Source organism: Falco biarmicus, chromosome 12 (assembly GCF_023638135.1).
Source record: "Falco biarmicus isolate bFalBia1 chromosome 12, bFalBia1.pri, whole genome shotgun sequence".
Classification (NCBI taxonomy): domain Eukaryota; kingdom Metazoa; phylum Chordata; class Aves; order Falconiformes; family Falconidae; genus Falco; species Falco biarmicus.
The window spans coordinates 10977672-11004149 of NC_079299.1; the positions used below are offsets into that span (position 1 = coordinate 10977672).

The 26478-nt window shown below is 42.9% G+C and overlaps 1 long non-coding RNA gene across 2 annotated transcripts in view; it reads left to right on the forward strand.

Annotated features, from left to right (window-relative positions):
* Nucleotides 1–26478, forward strand: part of LOC130157421 (uncharacterized) — a 67386-nt gene that overhangs the window by 8862 nt on the left and 32046 nt on the right. For both annotated transcript variants that reach the window (XR_008824870.1, XR_008824871.1), the window contains exons 2-3: nt 15138–15231; nt 19836–19931. This is a non-coding gene — a long non-coding RNA (uncharacterized LOC130157421). The remainder of the gene's footprint in view (nt 1–15137; nt 15232–19835; nt 19932–26478) is intronic.

Genomic DNA, 26478 nt, shown 5'->3' on the forward strand with positions numbered 1-26478 from the left:
TCGCATTGCAGAAAGGAACCAAATTATCACAGGGTTAAAAGGAGAAGAAACAAGTGAGCTTGACTTCGTGAAAGGTGCTTAAAATGAGAGACTGGGAAGGGGTAGTGCTGTGCTTCCAGGATTGTGTATTTTACCTATCTATAATGGCTCTGTAATGCGAAATACGTCACTGTCCCGGGGAGGGGGGCCCAGGAGTCCCTCAGCCCGGGTGATGGTGCGTGCCACTGGGGCGTACTCTGCGTGCTGATCCTCTTTCTGGCCTTGGCAATCTGTGAGCCTTTCTGTAATGCTGCACAGCTTTGCTGGAGTGGATGGAGGATGTTGCAGCAATTAACATGAAGGCACTAACGTCTCTTATGGATTTTAGCCTTGAGTAGCTGAATCATTACGTACCTACGTAATGAAAAAAATTCATCCAGAGTGCCCTAAGCTCCCACTGAAGTTACTGGGCTCACACTCAGCAGTGTCAGGGCCAAAATAATGTAGGTGCCTTTTTCTGGAAAGGAGATACATCCCTGACATAGAGGTCAAATGGCATTTATAACAACATTAATAATTTCAGAGCATCATGCTGTTGAATTCTAGGAATGATTAGACCAGTTTGGCAATACTGTTTAGTTGCTTTTACAACAGAAATATGCTGTTTGCCTCCTGAGAGATTCATAAGGAAAAAAATACAATCTATATCAATGAGTAAGATATTTTCCTTACCAGAGATATTGATTTAAATATTGACTTTGCTGCTGGAGGGTTATTTCACTCTATGCTGCAGATACTCATTGTCAAGTGACACGTGTTTTATGTACTAATAAAAATGTGATTTCTGGCCCAGTAATCTTATCGGGATGATTCTGATTTTTTGCATTTGGTTTGGTCTGCAAGCAGTGGTCCTTTCTAAAATTGAGTAGTTATTTTCTTCGGAGTGTCAATGCGCTTCGCTTTATGTGAATTACTTGCAACTAAGATCAAAACAAACAAATGTTAAAAACAGTCCCACACACAGCCCCTTTGTCCTATTAGTTCGTTTTCCTTTCAATCTTTCAGCAATGGGTTTAGGCTCTGCAAGACAGAAGTTCTTTATTTAGCAACAGAAAAGGTGCCGCCGCAGAACCTGTTACAGCTTGTCAGAAAACCAGCCCGAGTGTGTTCTGGGACAAGGACTGTCTTTTTATTGCTAGGTTATACAACAGGTCTCACGTTGGCTTGCTGACCCCGATCAGGTCTGGCGATAGTAGTAACGACAACAATAGCTTATGCCACCGAGCAGCAACCCAATGCTCAGGAGGGCTGCGGCAGCTCCCGTCGCAGGCCAGACGTGCCAGCTGCTTCCTGTGCAAAGTACCAGCCCAGGAGGAAATAACCCAAGGAGTAAAAATCCCAGCCCCTCGTAGCCCCCAGCTTTTAGACATGATGATTTATTTCACCGGAGCGTTGTATCCATGAAGCAGGGGTTATCACTGAATAGTTTCACTGATGTTAAAATTCTCCTCACTGGACAGCTGGTCCTGCCTGTGGAGCCTGGACCCGTGCATGTGTGTAGAATTGCACGCTCTGAACAAAACCTCTCTGGAGGGCAGCTGGGTGTGCTGCTGCCATGCAGCTTGGTGGCACCGAGGTCCCGTGGCACTGGGAGCACTGAGGTGGTGGAGAGCAACCTGAATGCTTGTGGTCCCTCCCTCTTTCTCTTACGTGCCGTCGGGACAAGGTGAAAATACGAGGCAATGTAACACACATCAGCTCTTTGGCCTCTTCAGGGATCACCCCAGCTGCCTGCAAGTGGGATGACAAGAAACTAGAGTAGTTTGCGGAGGGGAATTGCATGCAAAAGATTGCTTCTGCTCTGAAATTCCTGAGGTCAGCTGTGCCCATATCTTCTAGGCACTAGCACTACCCCCTTCGCAGCAGAGGACCACCGGCACCTGCACGCAGGAAGACGAGCTTTGCCTGGGAAAAGCCTCCCTGTAAATCTTTCCCTTGGGAGCACTGAATTTCAGACCATACGTACGGATGGTAAAAATTCTGTACCAAAACAGGCCTTTGCTCAGCTCCTGACCCATCAGGACAGAAAAAGGAGCAGAGACATACCCTTCTGGAGGTTATCCGCAGCCAAGGGGCGAAGCTGGCAGAAAGGCGAATCTTAGACCCCATTAGTAAAGCTCTTCTCTGCCTAGCCTCTGCTAATGGGGTTCTGGGACTAGAAGCTGTTTATTTTGGAAGAAACAGGGGGACAAAGGGGGATTTGGGTCACTTGCAGATTTTTCTTTTTCCTGGGTGAATTTACAACAAACATGAGAACTGGAACTGCAGTGTAAATTCACCTTATTTTATATTCACTTATAACCTTTACTAGAGGTTACTTAGCTTAGTTATATCCCTTTCCATCTACTTACACACAAGGAATTTGCCTTTTTAACCACAGTGTTTTAACTGAAATTTTGGGGCAAACATGCCAAGTCTTTATTAACCCCAGCAGTATAATTTCTCATTACAAGACTGATTCAGAGGAAACAGCGTTGCTAAAACAGCTACTGAGTCCCAGCAAAAATGACAGTTTTCCTCAATCAGTTCCTTTTGTGACCTTGATCTGAACCTTAATCTGTTTTAGCAAAATTCTTTTTATTAGCCATTCATACTTAATCATACTGCTAATTTTCCTGTTTTTAAACTATCAATTTAAGGCTGCTTTTTCATGTAACTAATCAAGGCTGATGTATGTTATTTTGGCTATGATTTCTAATAATTATTCTTAAGAGTTTTTTAAGTCTCCATTTTCCATAGATAACTGTCAAAATTGTAGATAGGGGCAGAATGGCTTGTTTCTGTGATATTGCACATACAAGTCTGCTTTCTTATCTTTAGTGAAAATAACCATTACAAGCATTGTATGGGATATCTGAGCCTCATCTTCTTTTCTTTCCTAACATCAGCAGTTGGTTTTCATTAACATTATTGTTGCAGACGAGCATCATTGGAGGGAAGAAGGTTTTTAAGGATCAGGCTCCATCTGAGATATTTAGAATAAAAAAATAAACATATACTTGCAGCTGTCTCACAAAGATTGTAAACTGTTGTAGCTAGTGACTAGTGATTTTTCTTTGCCTATGATATTAAAGAACAGATTGTGTTACTATACTTATCTCTACCTTTACAAACAAATACACCAGGAAAATACGTTGAACAGAAGAAACCATGCTTGTTATCAAATGCTTAGCTACACTGACTACAGTTTTTTGTACTTTTTGGCAAAAGCCTCAAAACATATTGTGGCTTGATTAAGCTCTGAATTCTTTACAGTGTAAAGGGAGCCTTTTTGTGTCTGTAGTACGCACTCGGCTCTCCACCGAAGGCAGCAGTTCGCTGCTGTTACTTGCCATTCACACAGCTGCTGCACGGAGATCGCTCCCCCTTGTCCTGGGATTTGTACCCACCAGAAACGCTTCTCCCCCCACCAAACTGATTATCATCACGGCAGTGCTACGATCTTAAAAGCCTGGTACTTCTGATTAGGTTCTTGTTGAAGTTTGCGGAGTTGACCGAGTACCGGGGGCTTTGTGTGTGTGCAGCGGGGTGGTTGCAGGGCGTAAGACACATCCTCCCCAGTTACAGGTGCCACTGGAGCAGCACTTGGGGAGAAACTTCTCTCGCTGCATGCTCAGTGGGACTTTGTCAAATGATGTGCTAACATTCTCTTAGGAGTGAAGCAGATTTCTTAATTGCAAGTGAACTCAGTCTGACAGATAGGATTTTCTACCCTCAAGAGGAAGGAAAGCCAGAAACTTGGGGGTTTGGTTGATGGTTTGAGTTTTTTTCTGTGGGTTTATATTTTGGAGATGTTTTGTTGGGGTTTTGTGTTTTGGTTTGGGTTTTTTTGGTTGGTCAGGGTTTTTTTTTGTTTGTTTGGGGTTTTTTTTTGTTTTTTTGTGGTTTGTTGGTTTATTTTTTTGTGGAAGATGCTCAGATGTCTTGGTAATGGGTTCCTGTGCCAGATGGAAGGCAATGGCTGGAAGAGTAGACGAACAAAGACTCTTCACAATCTTTTTCCCTAATTAAATTCTTTTTTCTGTAAAAGTGTTTTCCCCACTAGATTGAAAGGATTGCCATGTATGATTGTTTAACAAACTACAGGTTAATTGTGTTATATTTATCTGTACAAAAATTAATGTTATATGTAAAAATGGATGAAAGTGCTTGAATAGTTCATTAATTAACTCAGCCCTATTGTTAGCAGGGTTGGCATTAGAGGAAAGAATAATGCCTTTTCAGTTCAAAACCTTCCCTCCCTCCCAATCCATTTTATCTCTTCTTGTCACTTCCTATTAGCTGATCATGACATCTTATCTTTTTCCTGAAGGGTGGTCCAGAAGATTACTTTGGAGCTCATGTAAGTGACACTCCAAGGATTGGCCGGCAGCAGGCTCAGCAGCCCCGGCCCCCGGAGCCATGGGATGTCATCCCCGTGACATGCCTGGAAACCCCAGCTCATCCCTCAACTGTCCAGTTACAGCAGCATCTCCGTCATGTTGCACTTCAAGTCTGTCACTGGCATGGGTTCACGCTCCTCACCCGGGAACCTTTCTCTGTTTTGCTGAGGACCGTATTTTTATTTTTAACACAGAGTCCTTCACATCAGTGGCAGTGAGGGTTTCTTTTGCAAGATGGGATTCTGCCCTAGGACAAGATGGCTGGGCATCATACTCCAAATGTACACACACGTGCTAAGAGAGGAGCTGTGCATGAAAGCTGCCTAAACAGTTTTTTTGTAATAAATGTGTTCCTTTTTCAGTGATTTTGAAAAGTCTTGGGCTGGTAGCTCTGAACACCAGCTCTGGTCTCTCCACTTTCACGTTGCTCTGTGGGAAGTAGTTTTTGGGAGAGCTCTGCCTGCCTGGAGGTGTCAGCTTGTGCCAGCAGCTTTGCCCCGTGCCAGCCACCCGGTCCCCAGAGCCCAGGATGCTCCCGGTGGGGGACACAGCCAGATCGCTCCCACCAGCTGTAGCCAGACATTATGGCTCATGCTAGAGGGACTTGCTGCCGGCACGGTAATTGCAGGCTAGCTAGATTTTTGCTGTGGTATTACAAAATCCCCCAGGGAAGCCCACAACTATGACCATTTACATGGTAACATTGTCAGTCATGAGTCATTTTCTTCCCCCTCTCTCTGTCTCTGTCTCTGTTTCTCCTCTCACAGACACACTCTCGCAAATGCAAGCACAAATCAACAAACTGGTAAATAAAATTTAAATGATGCTTTAGTGCATTTTCAGTGCTCTTTTTCTGGCTGAGTGTACAGTTTGATGTACTTTTTTTTTTGCTATACAGTGTAGCACAAAATGTATGGGCCACATGAATGTTGATAACTGGAATGATGACTTCTGCTTCATATTTTTTTTTTTATTGGGTTACCTTTGAGAGTACTTTAATTAAAAATTAATCAGCAAAACTAAATCTTAAAAAACAAATCTTTGTTAATATAATAAACGAGGAAACTTGTGGAGTGACAGATTCACTATTTAAGTTTTTTCAGCTGACACTCCTTCATTAATACTCCAGCTCCACTAAGCTAATTGCCTCCCTTTTCCTACACAACTGAATAAATGCAATGTCTATAATCTCACTGTATTGTACTGGTTACATTATCATAATTCACATGACTAAGTACTTGCACGTTCGGTGTCCTTGGCTCTGCATTCCTCTGTAAACCAACTTTCTTGTGTACTCTGAAATGTTCACTTTGATGCTTTTTTTTTTTTTTTAAAAAAAAAAAAGAGCATCTGCTAGAAGAGAGTTGGGAATATCACTGCAAAGTTGTAGGGTGCCTGAATTAAAGTTGCTATTGCAAGACAAATGTGGCCGATTTATACATGCATCCTGCTCATCCTGAGCAACATCACTCAGGAGATCGCTGCCGAACCACACACTGTCTCAGGCAGGAACGGATTTGATTTCCACCTCCCACCCACCACCCACCCCTGCTTTTGTCATTCTCTCTGCAGCATGATGCATGAGACAGGGTTTGTGTAGCTGGTCCTGTGTTTTCAGCTAACAGGCAGGGTGAAAGGGCAGTACCCTGAAACATAGCAGGGCTCAGCTCAGGTGATCCTGGGGAATGTCAAAACTGAGGATGCAGGTAGAGTAAAAAGCAGGTAAATTTGTATATCACAGTGGGTGTCTGGATTAAAAATTTGGATGGGGTGACCAGATCTGTGTGGCCAAATGTGTGCTGAAGACACCGCTGAGGACACGTGACCATGAGTTTGGCGGTGAGGCCTCAGGTTTTGCATTTTGTTAGATTTATGTTTGTGGAGTGAGCAGAGGTTGAATAATTTATGGTGGTGACCACTTAGATGCCATATGTCCTGGTTTTTTTAAAGCAGTATGCTTTTTTTTAATACACAAAAGGGAACAGACACTGAAGCTGAACTTTCTTCATTTTATTCAAGAAAAGAATATTTAAAAATGCTTGGAGTAAAGGCAGCCCCTTCTGTACAATTTGAATCTGCACTAAACTTGACCAGTCAGCATCACTCTGTTTTTGTAATGAAAAGTAAATCCAGAGTGGTTGCACAGTGTTGCACACAAGAAGAAACAACAAGACTTTTACACCAGTCTCAGTAAGAGAGCACACTTTAGTGCAGTTGTAAAGTTCAGTGAAAGCATATTTCGGTCCACTGTTTAAAAATGCTTATTTAAAAAAATAACTTCTCAGTTCCTATCCAGCAGTATACAAATGGCAGTCTTGATAACACAGACAAATTTTTGTAGGTGGTTAGCACTGTTGTTTCTGTGACATTACACTGTAAATATTCTATTGTCTGTTTTATTTTGCCGTGAGAAAAATGAAATGCTCGTGTACTAGGAGTTCACATGTCCCTTTAAGTCTTAAAATATGTTAATTTTACATGCCAAAGTCTTAAGAAGTGTTTGACTGCCCATGGCTTTTGTGTGCATCTCCAGATGGCAGATGCCATTTTGTGTTTCACATTAATTGAGTAAATTTCCTTGCTCTTTGTACATATTGCAGAGGAAGCCATTCTCTGCTTTCAATAGGACAGAACAGCTCTTTGGCATCAAACCCTTCTGGTCTGGTGGTACTAAAACTGTTTTAAGGTGGAATTCTGAGAACAAGCTGTTGGCAATACAGATTTCCTCTATTGTAGATGAAAGTCAGACGGTTAACAGTTATCTTAGAAATATCTTGAAGGTGTTTCCTGGTGAATTGTGAAACAAACCAGTTAGGATAACCTCAGGGGCTGAAGACATAATAAGATGTATGTTTTTTCAATATTCATTTAGCTAAAGGAAAAAAAAAATCTTTCATCTTGGAGGGCACTGTTTTTCATTCATTTTTTTGCCAGTTTTATTTTTCCCCCCTCTCACTTTCTAGATGCTAAAAAACAAGCCTCAGGGCCTTTAAAATACTTCACTTTGTCCAAATGTTAGTGTAGTTGCAGAAATTTGCAGTACTGCTTTTGTGGGCACAGGCAGTGAAAGAGGGTGTGATGGGGCTGCCGCAAGAACCGCCTGAGGTGCCCCATGGTGCTGTCCGGTGCTGGGAAGCAGCGACAGCCGCCCCACCGCTGGCACCGCGCATCCTCCCGTGTCTCCTCCAGCACCAAACCCATGGGGTCCTCGCCGCACCGCTTGCCTGAGCCACCCACCAGCCTTCCCCAAGGTACCTCATACGAGGGCGTTTTGAGTTTGAAAGCTGTGGTGCTCAGGGTAAAAAGGCATAGCAGTTGTATAGCTAAGTGTGACCCAAGTCCAGATGAATTTCTATATGTAGGTTATAGTATTTATAAAAGTTAGACGTTTGTGAGAAGGAGAATTTATGCACAGCAATGCTTTGTAAGTGGCTTAACATGTTTTTACACCAAGATAAAATGAGTCCAGCAATGAGATTTTAAATCACCCTTTTTAATTTTTTCTGTATGTTCTCTCTTCCAAACTCCCTGTAGAAGGGAGGCAAAACAAATATCCTGTCTGTTTGAAAAAGAATATAGAAGACAGAAGTTAATGCTCATCAAAGAAACCAAGATTATATGTCATGTTATTAATCAGATTTTTATCATGGTAAGTGGTGTCCAGATATAGTTGAAGTGGGCAGTGTACATAATAACATAATTATGGGTGTTATAGTGACGTAACAGCAGCAGGAGCTCGGCTCCTGACTCCTTTGTTTTCCATTCACACCCACCATGATCTACTGCTATATTTAGTTGTTTTTCACAGTGCTACCTAATACTGTCATCCCAAGTATTTTTTTTTTTAAGTAAAAAAATAAAGATAAGACCATATTGATTTTCCATGGAAGCCCAAACACTGGAATCTTTTCTTGCAGATGAAAATTCAAACTGAGGAGAGGGTGGGGGTTTTTTTTGTTTTGTTTTGGTTTGGTTTTTTTTGTAGATTATTGTCATCTTTTGTGTGTGAAATGCAATTGCAGTTGGGGCAAAGCAGCAGCTGGTAGGAACCGTCCCAGTTCCACTGCCTTCTGCAGGCTGGGACTATCTGTGTCGGCTGAGGAGCTGCTCCAGACAATTTAAGGCAAGCTCGTGGAGCATGGAAGAACTGAGATTATTACATAACTAAGTGGTGTTTGGGGATTTAAATAAAGGAAGTTTTGACTGCTGAATTGCTGTACTTTAACAGTTCTCAGTCTATCATTTTTGGCACAGCTTGTTTGCGTGGGCTTGCAGTTCCAAAGACACCTGAAAAACACCCGTGTGCTTCTCGTGTAGCACTGGCACAGTGCAGGGCAGCGGAGCTGGGACCCTGGGAGGCGCTGGCAGCAGGCGGCATTGCATTCTGCTCACACCCCATCGTAACCTAACTTCCCATGCCCAGAAGTTAGGCATTGTGATTCTCCCAAAAGAAAAGATCTCATTTTCAAAATACAGCTTTTGTGGTGAGGTATACCTGCTGTGGTGAACTAATTATTGGTATGTGGGTCTGTGTGATGCCTGTGGGCATTTTGCTTTGGCCTGCAACAAGAAAAAAGGAGGTTTAATGCCTCACGGAGCACTGCTTTTTCCTTCTATGTCCTTGTTATCACAGAACTAGCTCCTGAATTAAAGCACAGGCTTTGTCAAACACCACCAAATCAAGTATGCCGCGAGTGAAGCTCGCAATGCGAACATCAGAAGTGTCTTCTGTGTTTAGCAATATAGGAAAGTGTAATGCTGTTATAAAGAAAAAAAAATGCTCTCAGGAGTCCCGGACTAGATGAAGCCACAAGTCCAAGAGCCCTGGAAGGATGTTGCTAGCCAGCTTTACAATAGGTTTATTCAGCAGGAGTCAGCAGGGTTGCCTATCTGTGTTCCTGTAGTCAAAGCTCATTCATTCTGTGTAACATAGGTCAGTTCTGGTGAAACTATTGATATCTGTAGAGCACTTGCCCTACTGCTGTGATTTTTTTTTTTAAATAATCAGCACCGTAGTTACAAAGCTTTACTGGACTCCTGTATGTTGTATTTATTGCAACATCACAGCTCCCTCTTTCTTTAGTTGAGTACACATACTATGTTTTATGCAAAGCAGTGTAAACATGTGAACAAAGGTGGAGAGGGGTCTGTATAGGAAGAGCTTTCAAAATTACATCCTCTTCCCAAGATCTTATACAAAGTATTTTAACAGCAGACAAACAAATCTCCTCTCCTCAGCCTCAGCCTCAGCCTCAGCCTCAGCCTCAGCCTCAGCCCCAGCCTCAGCCTCAGCCTCATTCTTTGCATAAATTCAGTGACATATACTGAGGATATACCAGAATAAATAAAACACTGTCTGTCATTGCCTTCTCCTGGACCTTTTCTGATCACCTCAGCTCGATGTAGGAATATCACCAAGTCACTGTGTACTTGGGTATGTTTTGGAGCTGCTCACAATGGTGTGTTCTGGTTTTTGAGAAAGATGCGTGATGCCATGGGGAGCTGCCCAGACTGAGGTACCAGAGTGCAAGGCAAGAGGGTCACCTGTAGCCAGCCATGTAGAAGGCACCTGGTACATCAAATAACAGTAGCACAGTTGATTGATCTTTGTCTACTGTCAAGACAAGCACTTCTGCTAATGCAGTCTTCTATATCTAATGAGGCTTATGCTCAGCTTGCTGAAGATGAAGACAGAAGTTCCTAAAAAGCCCAATTTTAGTAGTCACATTCAAGCGGAACTCCCTTTTGCCTCATCAGGCAATGCAAAAGGCTTAGAGAGTAAAACAGGAGATTAGGATCTTGGACAGAGGAATGTTCTTCCTCACTTTGCATGGCATGTGGCAGACCACTGCCTCAGTATCCCTGACTTCATAGTGTTGCTTTCTTTCCCCAAAAAGAGTTGTCTGACTGAATTCAGAAGCATGAATGAGGCTCTCATAGGTCACAATGCTTAAAGCCAGAGCAATGCCTATAAATATGTAAATGAGAGTTTTACTTTATCCTGGGAAGGGCTGAAACTTTCCTCAGGAGACTTCCTCTGACTTCAGGACTGGTTTCAGTAAGTACCCTTGGCAATGCAAAATGGAAGTGCATGAATAAATGAACTGGAAGATGTACATGTAGCTCCTGCCACTCCCCAAATACCTTTCCCAGCTCTGAATGCAACACAGATTTTAATCATGGAGCAACAGATGATTGATGGATGATTAATAGCTAATTTGCGAGATTCATTTAACTTCATTTTACTTATACACCGTATGTAGAATTAGTCAAGGCTTGTAGAGGAAAGGAAGTGATGAGCCATTGTTCCCATTAAATTATAATGACAGCCTTCCTCATCACTGTATATTTATTATGTAAGAAAAGGAAATGTCTAGTAAAAATCTGTATAGGTTAATAACACCTTCATAATATAGTCCCTCTTTTCTATTGACTTGAATAGCCCTCCTACTGACTTTTACTGGATTATTAGAGTTAATTACATCAATTGCAATATAATTGATTCTTAAATACTATGTAGGAACCTCATACAATTATGGAAAAACAAAAGTCATCTAGACATCTCCGATCAGAAAAGATTTGGAATTCCTGCACATTTAATTCCTGATAATCACCAGTCAGTTTGGACATTAAGATTGCAGGGTTTCTTGTTTTCTTTCTGTTAGGTTTTGACAGAATTGATAGTTTTACAACATTTAACTCAGTGTGCATGGAAATATAAGATTAAAGAGACGAATGTAATTTGCTAAAATCGTTACTTCATCTCCTAAAAGTGAAATGTATTACCTGCCTGTCTAGATTAAAATACAACTTACGCTCACACATGCATGCTCAAGAGGGAAAAAAACCCCCAGAAATATGTATTTATCATTCAAGGTTGCAATCCTTTATCCACAGGTGCAAGCGTTCCTACAGATCTTGCTTGCTAAAGTCACCAAGGGCCTTCAATGTAATGACATGAAGCAGAGCTGAACACTGATCTCCAGAGGGTAGGAGATCTATGCATTATTTCACTGAGTAACTTTGACATAAAAACGGTTTCTAAAGGATGGTCCTGTATTCCAGATAAAGATTACAGACCATTCAAAAGAAGGTGCTTTAAGATAAACCCTCTGAGGCATGCTACAACATTATTAAGCAGCAGTTCAACTTTAAAGCAAGTCAGACGTAACATTTTTTGTGAGTCTGTTCTTGGCCAGGGTCCCCTGTGGTACCAGCGTAGGAGATGTTAGTCATTTTATTTTTTTTTCTAGCCGGCTTTGTTACGGTTCTCCAGTGGCCTTCTAGGAGCCGTGCAGCATTTTGTGAGAGTGAGTTTGCTTTGTGTTTGTGCCTAGATTGTGCAGCTGAAGTCTTCACAAGGTAAATTCAACAATCTTTATGTTGCTCCATTAAATGTCCTCAAGTCAATTCAGTTGTTATGGGGATATCACTTCAGAGTTCCAGCTGAGCAATATGTGCAAGTTATTATTATGCGAAATAATAACTTCTGTTACAGTTATTATTTTTAGTATTATTATTAATATTTTTTGCTTTACAGCTTAATGCACGCACTTAACCACACTGCAGCAGCCGGCTATCAAAGGCTTCCCTGAGGAAAAATTAAGCACTTAGAGTAATAAATTATGAAAAGACTACGTCTAAGGGCACCATCCACCTTGTTCTCACACCCGCTTTAAGTGTTAAATAAATCATAACATCCTGTTCGTCGTGCCATCAGTAGGGGTTAAATAAGTCATTGTAAATGAGCTTCAAATCATAGGACGTAGCTGGCTTCCAAGTGTTTTGTTTGCAAGGAGAAACAGCTCCAGGCCTTTTGATAGTTCGGGTCTTTAAGGAAAGCCTTTTTTCCATTCCAACTACTTCCTGTTAATGTGGAAATGAGAGGAAATGAACATTAAGCAGAAGGATGGGCCCATCCTTTTCCAGTCGTGTGCCTAATTTGTCAGGTGCAATATTGGCACCTGGAGGCTTGTTTTGGCTCCTATTACATCCTTGCTGGGGAAATATCAGAATACGTGTAACGAACGGCATGGGACTTCAAAGGGTTTTTGTTATAGGGAGAAAGAATAAAGGCTGGCGTCATTAGAAAATGCAGAGTTGAATAGCCCAGTTTGTTTGCTGAGTGTAAGGGTTATAAACAGCAATAAGTTAAAAAACAGAAGAGGAAAATATGTGACATTTCATTCTAAACCTAGCTGTGACCATTAAGCATGTAAAGGGAAGTAGACCCCGTAAAATTCTTCTTGGGAATGCCTTGAACATGTTCTTCGTACTTCTGAATCTTCATGTAAAATGCCTCATTGTTGAGGACTTGTTGGCATGTACGTGCATTTCAGTAGGAGGCATAAGTGTTTTGTGGTAAAATTATTTATGGCTTTTGAGTTACAGAGATGGCAAAGCTGTTGTAAGGGGCTCTGGATCGTAGATCAAAATCTGCAAACTTAAGATGCCAGAACCTGCCTGGTGTCTTTACTTCATGCTGAACACCGCAGTCATACTTTCTCCTTTGGGACCTTTCTTGGATTAAAGAACTGCCCAAGATTAGTAAGAGTGCCCATGCTTGGCCAGTGTATTAGCAATGCATCTCTCTGGCTGGATCTGGAAAAAAAAAAAAAAAAAAAGAAAAAAAAAAGTGTTTAAGGCTCCAGTAATGGAAAGAATGAGACTGAAGCAGAACTTATTTGCCACTAATGTTCTGAACTGTGAAGTGACTAGGGTTGGTTTGGATTTTTAGAACTGAGTAACGTTTTGGACCAAAGTGACCATTCATGTGCCACTTTTTTCAGTCATGAATTGCAATTAATTAGCATTTGGGAGTGGGAGGAGGGGAGACAGTGTAGCTAATTATTATTTCATTCAGGTAAAACCATGGTGAATCAAGCCATGAGTAATATATACAGATCTGCAACTGTTCTGAGAGCAAATCCATTCAGATCAGTGAAATGAGATAATAGACTTGGGAAATCCAGCTGCTGTGCAGATGTTGGGTGGAATTTTCCAGGGAAAAGCAGTTATGCCATTTTTCGTGCCTGATTCTGCATCCTTTGCTCAGGAGGAGGTCTCGCTTGTTGCAGAACAAGTTACCGCAGAGCAAGCAAACCCTGTGCTGAGGAAACATCAGTGGGTTTGGGATTCACTGATCCCTTTCTCCTAGACTGGTTCAATTTGGAGACGTTAGATGGAAGTCTTGAGGCCAAGCATCCAGGGTCGGCTCTTCCCTGTGAGCAGGCAATATACTGTGTATCATTTCAGCCATCCTGGGCTTGCAGGTGGTCTCAATTTGACTGTAGAAGGTGGCTGTGTGTTTTGGAACGACTATTTCTTCACCTGAGCGTTGTCAAGGTGATCAGTCATTTACTTGAAAATCTTTTGCAGCCATCAAAGATTTCTTTTTTATGCTTTTCTGACTTACACGGGGCATTAGATCAGTAGAGGAAACACAAGAGTGACTTGATGGCAATTCTATCTTGGTGCTGAGGGCACTTCACCACCTTTTTTTGTCAGAGCCAGTGGTTCTTGGCCTTCATCTTCTTGAGAGGCTGCTGACTGACCTTTTGTCCAAATCCCCCCAAGAAGAGGCTTCTTTGTCATAGAATCATATAATAGTTTGAGTTGGAAGGGACCTTTAAAGGTCATCTAGTCCAAATACCCTGCAATGAGCTGGGACATCTTCAACTAGATCAGGTTGCCCAGAGCCTTGTCCAACCTGAACCTCTCCGGGCAACCTGTTCCAGTGCCTCACCACCCTCATTGTAAAAAAGTTTCTTCCTTATATCTAGCCTGAATCTACCCTCTTTTAGTTGAAAACCACTACCCCTTGTCCTGTTGCTACAGGCCCTGATAAAAAGTCTGTCCCCATCTTTCTTACAAGCCCCCTTTAAGTATTGAAAGGCTGCAGTAAGGTCTTCCTGCATCCCTCTCTTCTCCAGGCTGAACAACAGCAGCTGTCTCAGCCTGTCCTCATAGAAGAGGTGTTCATTCCATCCGATCATTTTGTCTAGGGAAAGAAATCTTCTGTGGATATGCACACAACAGCAGTAGCACATACTGTGTGATGGCTTCAATGCCAGGGTTCTGCAGCAAAGACGAGTTGGTTTAATCTGGTTTGGTTGCACTGTAAGTGGCCAAGTACTGCTCATGAGATGTGTCTTGTTGACTCAGCGGTGAGGGCGGGAGATCGTTAGCTACAGGAGAGGTGCAAAAGAGGTTGGAGGCAAGAAAGAAGAGGAGCTTAGTAATCCTTTACTCTCACCCCCAGAGACATTTCTGCTGTTTGTGGCCTAATTTATGGTAAAATGCAAAACTACAAAAAGCCAAAAAAACTCTGAAATAAGTGCAGGATTGTCCTATATATGCTTATTTATATATATGTAACAACCTGAATGGAGGTTGTAGTGACATGGGTGTTGATGTCTTTTCCTGAGTAAGAAGTGGTAGGATGAGAGGAAATGGCCTCAGGTTGTGCTGAGGAAGGTTTAGATTGGATATCAAGAAAAAATTATTTACCAAAAAGGCTTATCAAGCATTAGAACAGGCTGCCCAGGGAAGTGGTGGAGTCACCATCCCTGGAGGTTAAAAGATGTGTAGATGTGGCACTTAGGGACATGATTTAGTGGTGGACTTGGCAATGTTAGACTTATGGTTGGACTCAATCTTTTCTAAATGATTCTGTGATTTCCCTCTAATAATGTTCTCTACTCTCCATTATCCCAGAGACACCAGGAAGGATTAATGCTGCAAAAGACCTGAGTGGCCTCTCTACCCCCACAGATGACCATTACGCTGATAGCTCTGGAACCAGTTTGAGGTATGTACATTGCCAGCATACTGCATGATCTGGTTAATGGACTTGTTTTGTAGTTTTTGAGCTTAATTATGTCACCCTCTACAAGCCCAGATGCCATGAATTTGAGGAATGTGTAAGTCATCCTCCTTGTGGATGGGTGAAAGAGCTTTGCAGGGGGAATACAACCTTGCTCTGGTGACATGTTCCACTTTGCACTCATCTCTGAAAGAGATACGACTTCTTCCTTTGGTATACCTCCTGGGATATAATTTCCTATTGCACCAAATATTGCATTTTTCTGCAGTTCCAAGGAACACAAACTAATAAATCAAAATAAACAGGCTTTGGGGGGCAATCCTTGATATCTACAGCAATTATCAACTACTTATGTTCCTCATGTCTGTGAGTTCAGCCAGGATCGGTGTGCTCCTGACATGCCATTTGCACGGCCCAGGAACAGTAGCATTCAGCACTTCCTTTTCCTTTGTTTTAGAGAATTACAGAGCAGGTCGTGTGCTTGTGCAAATATAGCCGGTTTCTCTCCACTCTGGTATCTTTTGTACCGTATGTATAGCTTTGATAAGCAGCACATGTGTCTGCTTCCCGGCTATAGTGTTTCCACTCTGATCTCAGGAGTGTAGCTAAATCAATATATCCTTTGTGATGTGCAGATGGAAATAATCTCCAGAAAGATGCATTTCTGAGCTTTGCCCAGTACGTATTTATTTGAGAGGTACAGCTGGTTTGTGGAAAGGTACAATCCAAGACCATATGGGAGCACACTGCTAACTCTGCTCAAGCAGCTTTACGCTGCTCTTGTGGCTCCCCCATGACCATCAGTAGGGCCTCTGGAAGGCTCCTTTGATGTAAAGGGATGCCAGGCAGGGTGTTGCTTCACCCCTGAGGGGCAGAAAGAGGGGCAGCCTGCCTTTACAGCCCCGCGTGCCCTGCCTCTGGCTGCCAAACCCTGCACCACACCTGAGGACCTTGCTAGCTGCCCCAGTATCAGGTTGCCTCAAGGTGCTCATCAGTTCTGCTCCCTGAACTGGACCAGGTGCAGACAGGCCATTTCCATCCTAGAATGGCCTAAGTAAGGTTTGCTGATGTGCTTCTGTCTACTACTTCTGGTTAATGGACCTAAACCCAGATTCCAGATCTCTAACCAGGTGCAAGGCTAAATGTTCCCATATTCCATGACTGCTTGGGGTGACACTTGGATTCAAGTTCAGTGTGCAAAGGTCTCTGGCAGACTCTAAGCTTCCCACCCTGTGGTAGAAAAGAATTAAATTTCTGATAATTTTGCTCAGTTCAAGCCCCTCTGGATGCTAAATGGGTAACACGCATCTAGTAAACTTACATGGGCAATGTGAAAATGCTGTTGTTTTTCAAAGGCTGGCACTATAAAAAATTACATTATTTGAATCAGAATACCCGAGTATCTAACAAATCAGTCACACCTGTAAAAACACAGGTTCATTATCAATACCTGCATCATTAATGACACGCTACCAATAAAATATTGTATGAGTGAGATTCAACTAACCAAAGAAGAGAGGTGGGGTTTTGGTGGGTTCCCCCTCAGCCGCTAGGACGAGGCGAATGGTGCCCCATTTTCTCTCCATGGATGGTGCAGGGAGCCCAGGGCAGGGGCAGGCGATGACGGCGGGGGAGCTGAGGGTGTTGCGGATGCCTGGCCCGCCAGCCCCCACCATAGGGAGGAGCGTCAGGCTGACACCTCACAGTGCCTGCAGGCGCTGTGGCCATTTGCTAAGAAAACTCATGTCTGTTTGCACACGTTTATTCACACATGTTTTAAAATGCAATTCCCTCGTGCAAGACAGACTGAACATCTGAGTTCTGGTTCTTCCCAGAGCAGTTTCACAAGGAACTTGTGCTTTCTTTCCTGGAGTCGACATTTTGCATAGGGAAACACCCATCTCATTTACAACCCAAATCCCTCCTTCCTATACGTACTCAGATGTTCAAGCGGATAGTTCTCCATGAATAAAAACTGTTGTGATTTTAGCTGACAAGTTGAGATTCCATACTGGAAGCAACCCTGGCAAGCTCACCTTTACCTGCTGAATTTGGACAAATACTCCCAGAATACTCTTTTCTCTGTCTCCTGCTGCTCGGATCACCATCTCCATGTTATTAAGGGCTAATTTTAAGTTGAGTCACAAATACTTTCCAAGCAAAAGCCATTGGTGTGCTGGAGTCAGCTGGGAGCTGCTCCTCCTCCTCCTCAGTGAGGTGAGGTGAGGCGAGGCAGGTGCGGCCCAGCGCCGCCATTTCCCTCCCCAGGGAGGGCACTGCAGGCTGCTGGAAGCCTCAGGTGCCATTTTGTGCCATGATGGAGGCGTTAGAGGCCGTGCTTTCTCCCCTGCAACATGCTGGGGTTGTTGTGTGTATCTACACCAACTTTCACTGTAGTATGCCTCGAATATCCCCTGAAGATCTGACAGGGAGTGTATTTTGCTGTGTGAGGAGCACCTCAGCCCCCTGAGAGGAGGAGCACGCATGGTGGTGGTGGCCCTGCCCCTCCTGCAGTGCCATGTGCCCCCAGACAGGGTGGTCCCCATTGCACAGGCAAGATGCTGTGGTGTGGTATGGTTATGTGGGCTTTCCTAAGGTCGGGCATCAGTGAGCAGCAGGGCTCTGGCATCCCTTTGCAGCTCTGCTGTTTGTAATATGTATTATCAGCGCTGCTATAATGCTCGAAAATGGCTGCTTCTTTCTGAATAAAAGGAAAGTCGCTGCTCGTATCTCAAGGATAAAAGCCTGTCTGGCTGGAAATCAGTGCAGGGTGCTGAAAATGGGTAGAGCAGCTGAGCCAAGCACGGCGCTGTGTCCCCAGAGATCAGCACTTCAGCTCCCCAGAGCAGAGGCTGCTGCTTTGGCACGAGTGAGACGGACCTCCCCTTCCCCTCGCCATTGCAAGCAGCCACAGAAAACCTGACCCATTCTCCAGCATGGGGCTGCCTAGGCTAGCCAAACGCTGCTGAGCCTAGCCCTGGCTGACCACGATGATAACCAGCCATATGTCTTGTTTTCACGCCCTTACTATTGATTTGTCAGCTCTGCCTCCTCTACCAATCCAGCACAAGAAGGTCCCATTCCTTCACCTGTATTTATCTGGCCTTCCTGAAACCTGTGATCCTATTCTCTGCATATTACCTGTGATACAGCAGCAGAAGGTTTCAGGATGTCTTCAGGAGGTTTTAGGGTGAGGGCAGTAGAGTGATGGTGTTGCAGGACAGCCTGGGAGGAAAGGTACCTCACCCAGGAGGAGAGGGAAACACAACAAATCCTGTCCGATTTCATGGTAAAAAGGGACAGTGTGAAATGGTAATATTTTTATTCTGTTGCCAATGTGTGAATTTTGCAAAATGTGGGGCCTGCCCTCTGAAAGGTATTCAGTGTCCTTCAAGATACCATTTCAACAAGCTCATCCTCCAGGACCATGTCCTCACTGGAACTGTGTGTCCATGCATGCACACTCCCCCAGCACAAATCAAAAATCCTTCCTTTTAACAAATTCACAGAGCTTCACAAAAACCTATGGGAATATCTGGTTTTGCATGCAAATATTTACCAAGTAAAAATGGATACTTTTCCACAGCTCCTAGTGCTAGGCTTCTTCTGCAGAGAAACTGCCAACTGTACATGCATGCTGGTTTGGCACCGGGACAGCACATTCCCTAGAGAGTAGAACGAAACCACAAACTCCTTTTGCTTGTGAACCCCTTTCCACAGAGCAGGTGAAAGCATGCTGAACTCACCCTTGCCTCCTAGCTTTGCTGTTTTCTAAATGTCATTTGAAAGTCTCGCCCCCTCCTCCCTCCTCCCCCTGTCCCCAGTTTTATCCCTCTTTCAGGAGGCAGCCATCAGAAACAAAACCACAATGCGGGGCTTGGCTGGCTGCGTGCATTCAGCAGCTGCTCTGTTCCAAGTTCTGGGCAAGCCACAGCTATCCAGATTCCCACTTGTCCTATGTCTTCTGCCTCAGTTGCAGTACAGCATCTTGAGCTAGAAGGACCACTAATTGACCAGCTTGGACGGGTTGCCAGCACTGCAGTACAGTCAGCCTGCTGTCCCCAGTTGTCTGTGCTTTTCCCCCCTTCGCTACACTTCCAGCCCTTCCTGATCCAAAGCTTGTGGCATCTTCCAAGTCCTCCTTGCATTCAAGACTCTAATTCAGCATGTGGTATGCTGTGCTTTTCCAGCAGGCTGCTTTTTGTCATTATCTCTCTACCCAAGTGAATGTTCAGGATGGGTATGTTCTTTCTTCAATTATTGCAGAGAACTAAAATGTAAGCAATAAATGCTAAAGCCAGATTTTTCTAATGCAAAACATCAAGCAAAATCTTTGTGTTCTCGTATAATTATTCCAAAAGAGTTACAAGCCTGGAAATAACAATACAATTCTCTATCTTAAAATATGAAACAGTGTTTTCTTACAGGATAAGATAAGAATGTGATTTAAGTTTGCTTTAGCGCATTTCTTCACTGTGTTGTGCTGACATGATTGTTCAAAGAAATTGTGCTTTTGGAAGGAAAAGGTTAAAGTTTGCTACTGATATTCATCAGGAGATGGATATTTAATCTTTAATCTCTTGTTCTAGGCCCCTACTTCGGATCAACTCATTATCCCGAATAAACGATGTGTCATTCCCATTATTTATGTTTCACTGCAGCCAAAGTATCTGGACCTCGTTTTGGTAAGCACCATTCATTTCGACCCATTCAGTATTAATCTCCCTTCTAACATCTTTCCTGTCCTATGTGCTGTCCCCTATTTGCTTTTATGTTTTCCGCAGAGTGTTTATAAAAGGATAATCTTTTACAAAGCAGACAGAATTTTTGTGTATAAACTGCTCTGTTTGAATGCCTCATTGATATACCATCTAAACTGAAGTGTTCAGCAAGATTAGTGCATCCACTGAGCCACTGAACTGGGTAAAAATATGGGAACTGCTCCTTTCTTTATAGCGAGAGAGGATAGCTAATGATGCCATCTTCTTTTAAATAGGATACTTTTAGCAGATGGACTCTGAGAATATGAATACATTCCACAAATAAAAAATAATCAACAAAGGAGGTGGCTTATAGTGACAAATAAAAGGAGAAAAAGGCATGGAATGTATAGATTATGTAAAGACCTCGAGCCAGCTTCCATCTTAGTGAAACTGGTGTAAATGCAGAATAATTCAGTAAAAATGATGTGAATTAGTGGGGTTTTTACATCATTGTTGCTCACATCAGGATCTGGTCTTTTTGTATTGCAATTGCAGATGACTTCAGCTAGGATAGGGACTTGCAATGCCTTGAAATGCAAATGATACATTTTTCTCTTTCTCATGCTGATATAAATTTGCAGTGAGAATGTTTTGGGCATGATCCCCTCCTTTTTTTACATGAAATAACTAAATAAAGACTGCCTGGCACATATAACGTACACTTATTTCGTCTGCCTCCTTTGCAATGTGTATCTAGTGACATCGGGTGCCACTGACACACCCTCTGAGATGCTGACACTTTATGTTAGAAGAACACAGTATGCAAGTGAATCTGTGCCCATATTCCCACATTTAGACGGGAAAAATCCCAAACAGACATGTGGTACTATCATTTGAATGGCATAGATTCTTAAATACATTTGTCACTCTGTACACTTGCCAGCTTTTCTTTGAAGATATAAACCACCAAAACACTCCAAATTTTATCCATCATGACTCCGTCAACATGTAGCACTGTTTAGCATGTTATTTTAGTTAAATTGCACTATTGTTGTCCATCTATTATGACATAAACTAGGATTGGTGCCCTTGCATTAAAATGAAATGAAAACTGTAAGAAGGAGTTGGGAAAAAGAAAACATTGAGAAAGTTGTGCCATTCATTTAGCAGCGAAGGAATGTGAGGGGGGATATTAGAGAGGCAGGAAGCACAAAAGGTGTCAGGCACCCATAGTTCCAGCTTTAAAAGGGTTCGCTCGTGTTTACAAGGGGCTGCATGCTGGGCATGGTTCAATACCACCACCTTTGGGGACTGTGCGTAGAGAGGGATGAGACCTCTCTGGATGGCTCCTCTTGTCATTTTTAATTCACCTCCCCCACTGATATGACCCAGACCTGACTTCTAGTAAGAAAACACTGTCCATGGCTATTTCTGGAGTCTGTCAACACCACTGCAAGGTTAGTGAGAGCAGTTTGTGGGTCGGGGACAGAGGTAACCCAGCTTATACCCAGATTACTGAGTTGTCATTACTCTTTGGAGATAGTCCATGTAATTTAGTACACAGAAGCAGTCTCAAGGAAATAATTGCCTGTTCAGTCCTAAGAAGACTGGTAATAAGAAAATGAGTCTGTCAGTTTCTGGTTGCCATTAGCTGAGGTTAAAATCTTTCTATTATAGCTGCTATCCAAGTGCCCTGTGCATAGTGGGTGGGTGGTCTCATAGAATCATAGAATCAATTAGGTTGGAAAAGATCTTTAAGATCATCAAGTCCAACTGTTAACCCAGCATTGCCAAGTCCACCAGTAAACCATGTCCCTAACCCTCTCAACACAGGAGAGAAAAAATCATCACCATATTTGGCAAAAATTGGCCTACTTACTGGGGTGATCAACATTGCACTGGTCTGGAGAGAGCTATTCTTTCAGTGTTAGGACCACTGCTCTCTAAACTTCTGTGTTTAGTGGTCAGATCTTTTGTAGAAACAAGTGCGGTTCCCACTGTGCTGCTGGGGGCCAGGCATCTGATGGTGTAAACCAGAAGAGATCTACCAACAGACCCCTGACAATTTCTGATGTTTTTCAGCAGTGGAGATATAATGTACATAGTAAATGAACACAGCATTTTTTCTTCCAAAGGTGATCAGACATTACTGTCCTGGACTAAAAGTTTTAGTGAAAGAGCAGTGCTTGTAAGCGTAATTTATTGCCTAGCAGTTTTGTGTGATGAACCACCATGTTCCTGGAAATCCCACAGGAAAGAACATGTTTCTAGGCACCAAAATCATTGCACAAGTGATACAGAGGTGATTTGTGCCAAGGCAGGGTGTCCATAGCTCTGGAATGTGTCAGACTTGCTTTACATGTGCAGGTCAACCGCACGGTGTGTTGCATTAGCTCAGATCCAGGATGTGGCAGCTCTGTCACTTCTGGAGTCATCATGCTGGCAGCTCTCATTCAGACAGGGTTTTCCCAAGCACTGAATTCAAGTTAGTGAAGACCTAATGAAACAGTTTTTGGAAAATACTGGTAAACAATTGTAGGTGCACCAGTGTGGGGACAAATTTCTGGATGATTTATTTGCACTTAATTAACCTATTCTCACTCTCTGCAGGGGAATTTCTCTCTGCCTGACTATGTGGTGGGACTGGGATGAGCCCACCAGGTGTTCAGTAGACAGATTTGTGGCACTGGGTCTGTACTAGAACAAGGGAGACAAGGGGAGGATGAGTGAGAGAGGACCAGGGACAGACTGAGGGAGGTTCAGCTGGGTGCCAACAGACCTACTTTCACAGGTAAAGCAAAGAGTCAAGGAAGTAATAATAAAAGTCCTAGGCTCTCATGCACAGTGCCCGTGCAGATTAACATACATAGGAAAATCAGAATGGGCTGGCCATAAACGTGCAAATAGAAGACCGAATAAATAGACACTGAAGAGGAGAGATGATATGATACAGTATGATACAATACGATATGATATGATACAATGTGCCTCTTTTGCACCAGGCATTGGACGTGGCTTCATGGTGTGGAGGTGATCCTTGTTGGAATAGTCTTTGCCATAAGGAAAGGATCATGTCTAGCACCAGGATACTCTAGTGATGTACCTGTATCCTCCTTGCATTTCTCACTGCTGATTAAATACCTCCATGCTGTGAGGCAGGAGAATGAACAACCGATGTGGGTGGGCTAAGCTGTTTTTTCCCACAAAGTCCCTGTTATGACTACATAAGGAGATAGGATGTCCATGTGGAGGCTGTGTGCCACTCTCCTTTTTGCAATGTATGATTGTGGATAGCAGGAGACAGACCTGCTGTCAGTAATGGGGATTACTGAAAGTGCTCACTGCTCCTAATCTGGGAATACACTCACATACATGCTAAGCAATGCTGTGATCTGATCCTCACCTGTACTGGCATCCCTGCTGCTACTGCTGTGACTTTTATTAACACTCAGGATAAGGCAGTTCCCACGTCACTCATTCCATCCATCTAGTCCTAAACATGCAAAGGTGTAGGCAACGTGTCAGGGAAAAAGAAGGAAGAGGGAATGCTGTGGTGACAGTCGGTCATTAAAGAACCAGGCTATCCCATATCCTCTGAGGCATGAAATCTGTCAAAAGATAGTGTATTTTTAGGAGCTGACTGTAGACACTGATGCAGTCTATGTTGTTGGTATAAAGGTACAGAGATCTAGGCACTAACATGATTAATACCATGTCTCAACAAAAGGGATTTCCCACATTTATATTGCTCAGAAATAGCTTTCCATAAATTTGATATGAGTACTTGGCAAATAAAGCAGCCATCAAACACCAATAAAAATATGTTGTGATACCTGCAATATACACCTAAAGAAACAGAGAACATTAATATTTGAGAACTACTCTTCAGGTACCCATAAAAATTGGATGTTACGGAGACTCTGTCAAGGTAGAAAGGTTCAAACCTTAACCCAATGTAAAATGTGCATTGTAAAATTTCTTTCTTGTGAAAAATCAGGATTTCGCACTAGCAGCCTGGTTGAAGTGAGTGCTGACCAGCCAGGTGTCTCCAGCATGCCTGGGATGCATTTGCCCTGTCAAGCACATGTGGGAATCCTTTCCTTGTGGATTGGTCTGGTTTTCTGGCAGTGAGGGGCCATGTCCCTCTGGCTCCCAGTACCTGGGGCAGTGTGAGAGGCAGGGGATGTCCTGGGGGCAGAGGGGAGCGGCCTTTCTTTGTATGCATGAGGCAGGCGGTGCACGGTGTTGTCCTGCACTCAGGGAAATCTCTTTAAATAGTATTCCTCATAGGACACCATTTTTAGCTCCCCAGGCAGTGTAGCTCTGTTTGAGGGTCCAAGGGCTAACGAGTGCAAGTCCTTTTAAGGATCACCAAGTGGAGAGGCTGCCCTAGCTTCTCATCAGGATTGCACTTTTCTCTTATCCCCTTTTCTCTGCTCCCCCCAAGTCCCTCCTCTACAAATAAAAAGAAATGAAGCTCTTCCAGGGATTCTGCCTAGGATAAACAGCCCTGACCACTTTACTTTAAGAGAATAATTGGGAATGTTTCCTACAGATGCTGTCTGAGCACACAGAAATGCCAGAGTGATAGACACAGCTTAAATCCCTAGACTGTCGGACAGATAAAGATGGTCTGTCCCAAAATCTGCCTATCCCTTGTATCGCCATGTCAAAATGAAGCAGAAACCTTTCACACGTCATCACTTCTGTTAGCTTAAGTCCAGATCCTTGCACCCTTACTCATGGTTAGTAGTGCCTTACTGTAGAAGTAGCGCTACTGACTTCTCCAGGCCAGCTCCTGGAGGAAGACTCTATTTAAACCTGCAGCTGAGATCTAAGTGTCAAAGCTGCACATATCCTTAGCTACATTTAAGGCAGCACTACATTGTATATTTAATTAATCTAGAAAACAGTTTCAGCAAAATAAAACTGTACTTTTTACCTAGCTGTCTCAGTATGACTATGAGTACTTTGAGAGCTCAGATAAATAAATATGAATACACTAATAGCTCTTTTTATTGCCCTCACCAAAGAATCCTGTTACAGCTGTAAGGCAGGTTTTAAATCCAGAACAGACAGTTGTAATTGTGCTGCCTTACATACATAGCCCAGGCCACTCATTTTGCACCCACCATTTCACTTCATGGTATCATTTCACCTATGGGGACATTTCTGAACATTTGAATACATCCCTACACAAAGTGTTTTGCCAAGTGAGGTTTTTTGGACCTCATTTGGAAAGCCCCCAAAGATGTAACTTCTGGGTCTCTTCTGACTTAAGAAAAAAAATTTTGATGAAAGCTAAATCAGTTAACACCAAATTGGGTTGATAGGGGGATCCTTGTCTTCTCAGCTAACGGTATGAAACCAGATAAAGGGGTTGATTTGACAGCTGAATAGATTTCCAAAGTGGGGTCATTTTCTCCCATGAGCAAATAATATGATAAAGATATGCAAGGGTATGTGTGTGCCTTTCAACGGCAGGCAGAGTCCAAGAGCTTACTTATCTCTAAACAGCTTCTCTGGTGTCTAAAATAAAGAATGCAGAGTTTCTGAACATTCAGAGAGCAGATACTTTTTCTCTTTTGCCTTGAGTGACCAACCACACTAGGAGAACTTGTGGCCTTGTTCTTGGTAGTGCTCTGTGTTTTCATTAGGAGTAGAAACACTGCCAGCTTTCAGGAAATCTTCAGCACCACAAAGATTAAGCCTTTACGGTTTAACAGTGTAATCTTTGTAGTGCATCCACACAATATTCCACTGACCACCTCAAACTGAATTTATTCCACAGTTGTTGAAATATCTTGATGCACTGTTGTTCTTCTGGAGTTGTCATTATCTTTATGGAAGTCTATGGGGGAAAGAAATCAGATGGTAAATCTCTTAGGGACAAATTTATGGCTCCTTTGCACCAGCTGATATAGAGAAAAGTCTCTGGTTCTTCCAGACAATTAGTTTGTTTCAAAGGAGCTGACAACTCTACTATTCATTTACTGTTTCAGTTTTTATGGCAATGTTGTCATTCTCTCACTCTTTTTTTTCTTCAGCAACCATAAGAATAGGGAAGAAAGATTCTTGGACTGCATTTCTGTCATAGTGATCTCCTTTCTCTTCTGTTTTTGTTTCCTTTCCTTTCCCATGTCCATTTTGGCAGGTAAGAAGTTTTTGCATGTTCCACATCACCTAACCAACAGTAGAGTCTTGAGGTCTAGATGCGGAGGCTGTGAACCTACCAAGGATGAATTTCCTGGATACCTCAATCTTTTTTAAGGAATTAAGTACACTACCATTCACTGAGGGAGGGGAAGGTGGAAGGCAGTTGGTTAGTAATGGTATACAAAATCATTTAGCTCGAAATCGGCAGTGTAGCAACTGATAGCTATTTGCATCTGAAGGTTGCTACTGGGCTGTGTGAAACAAGCTTGTGGTTTCCATGCGGTTACTTGTGAAAAGTAGCACCAACACTGCATTCAGTATCACTGTTTTCATTCCCTCACAAAACGTCACCAAAAAGACAGATGCGTATTTT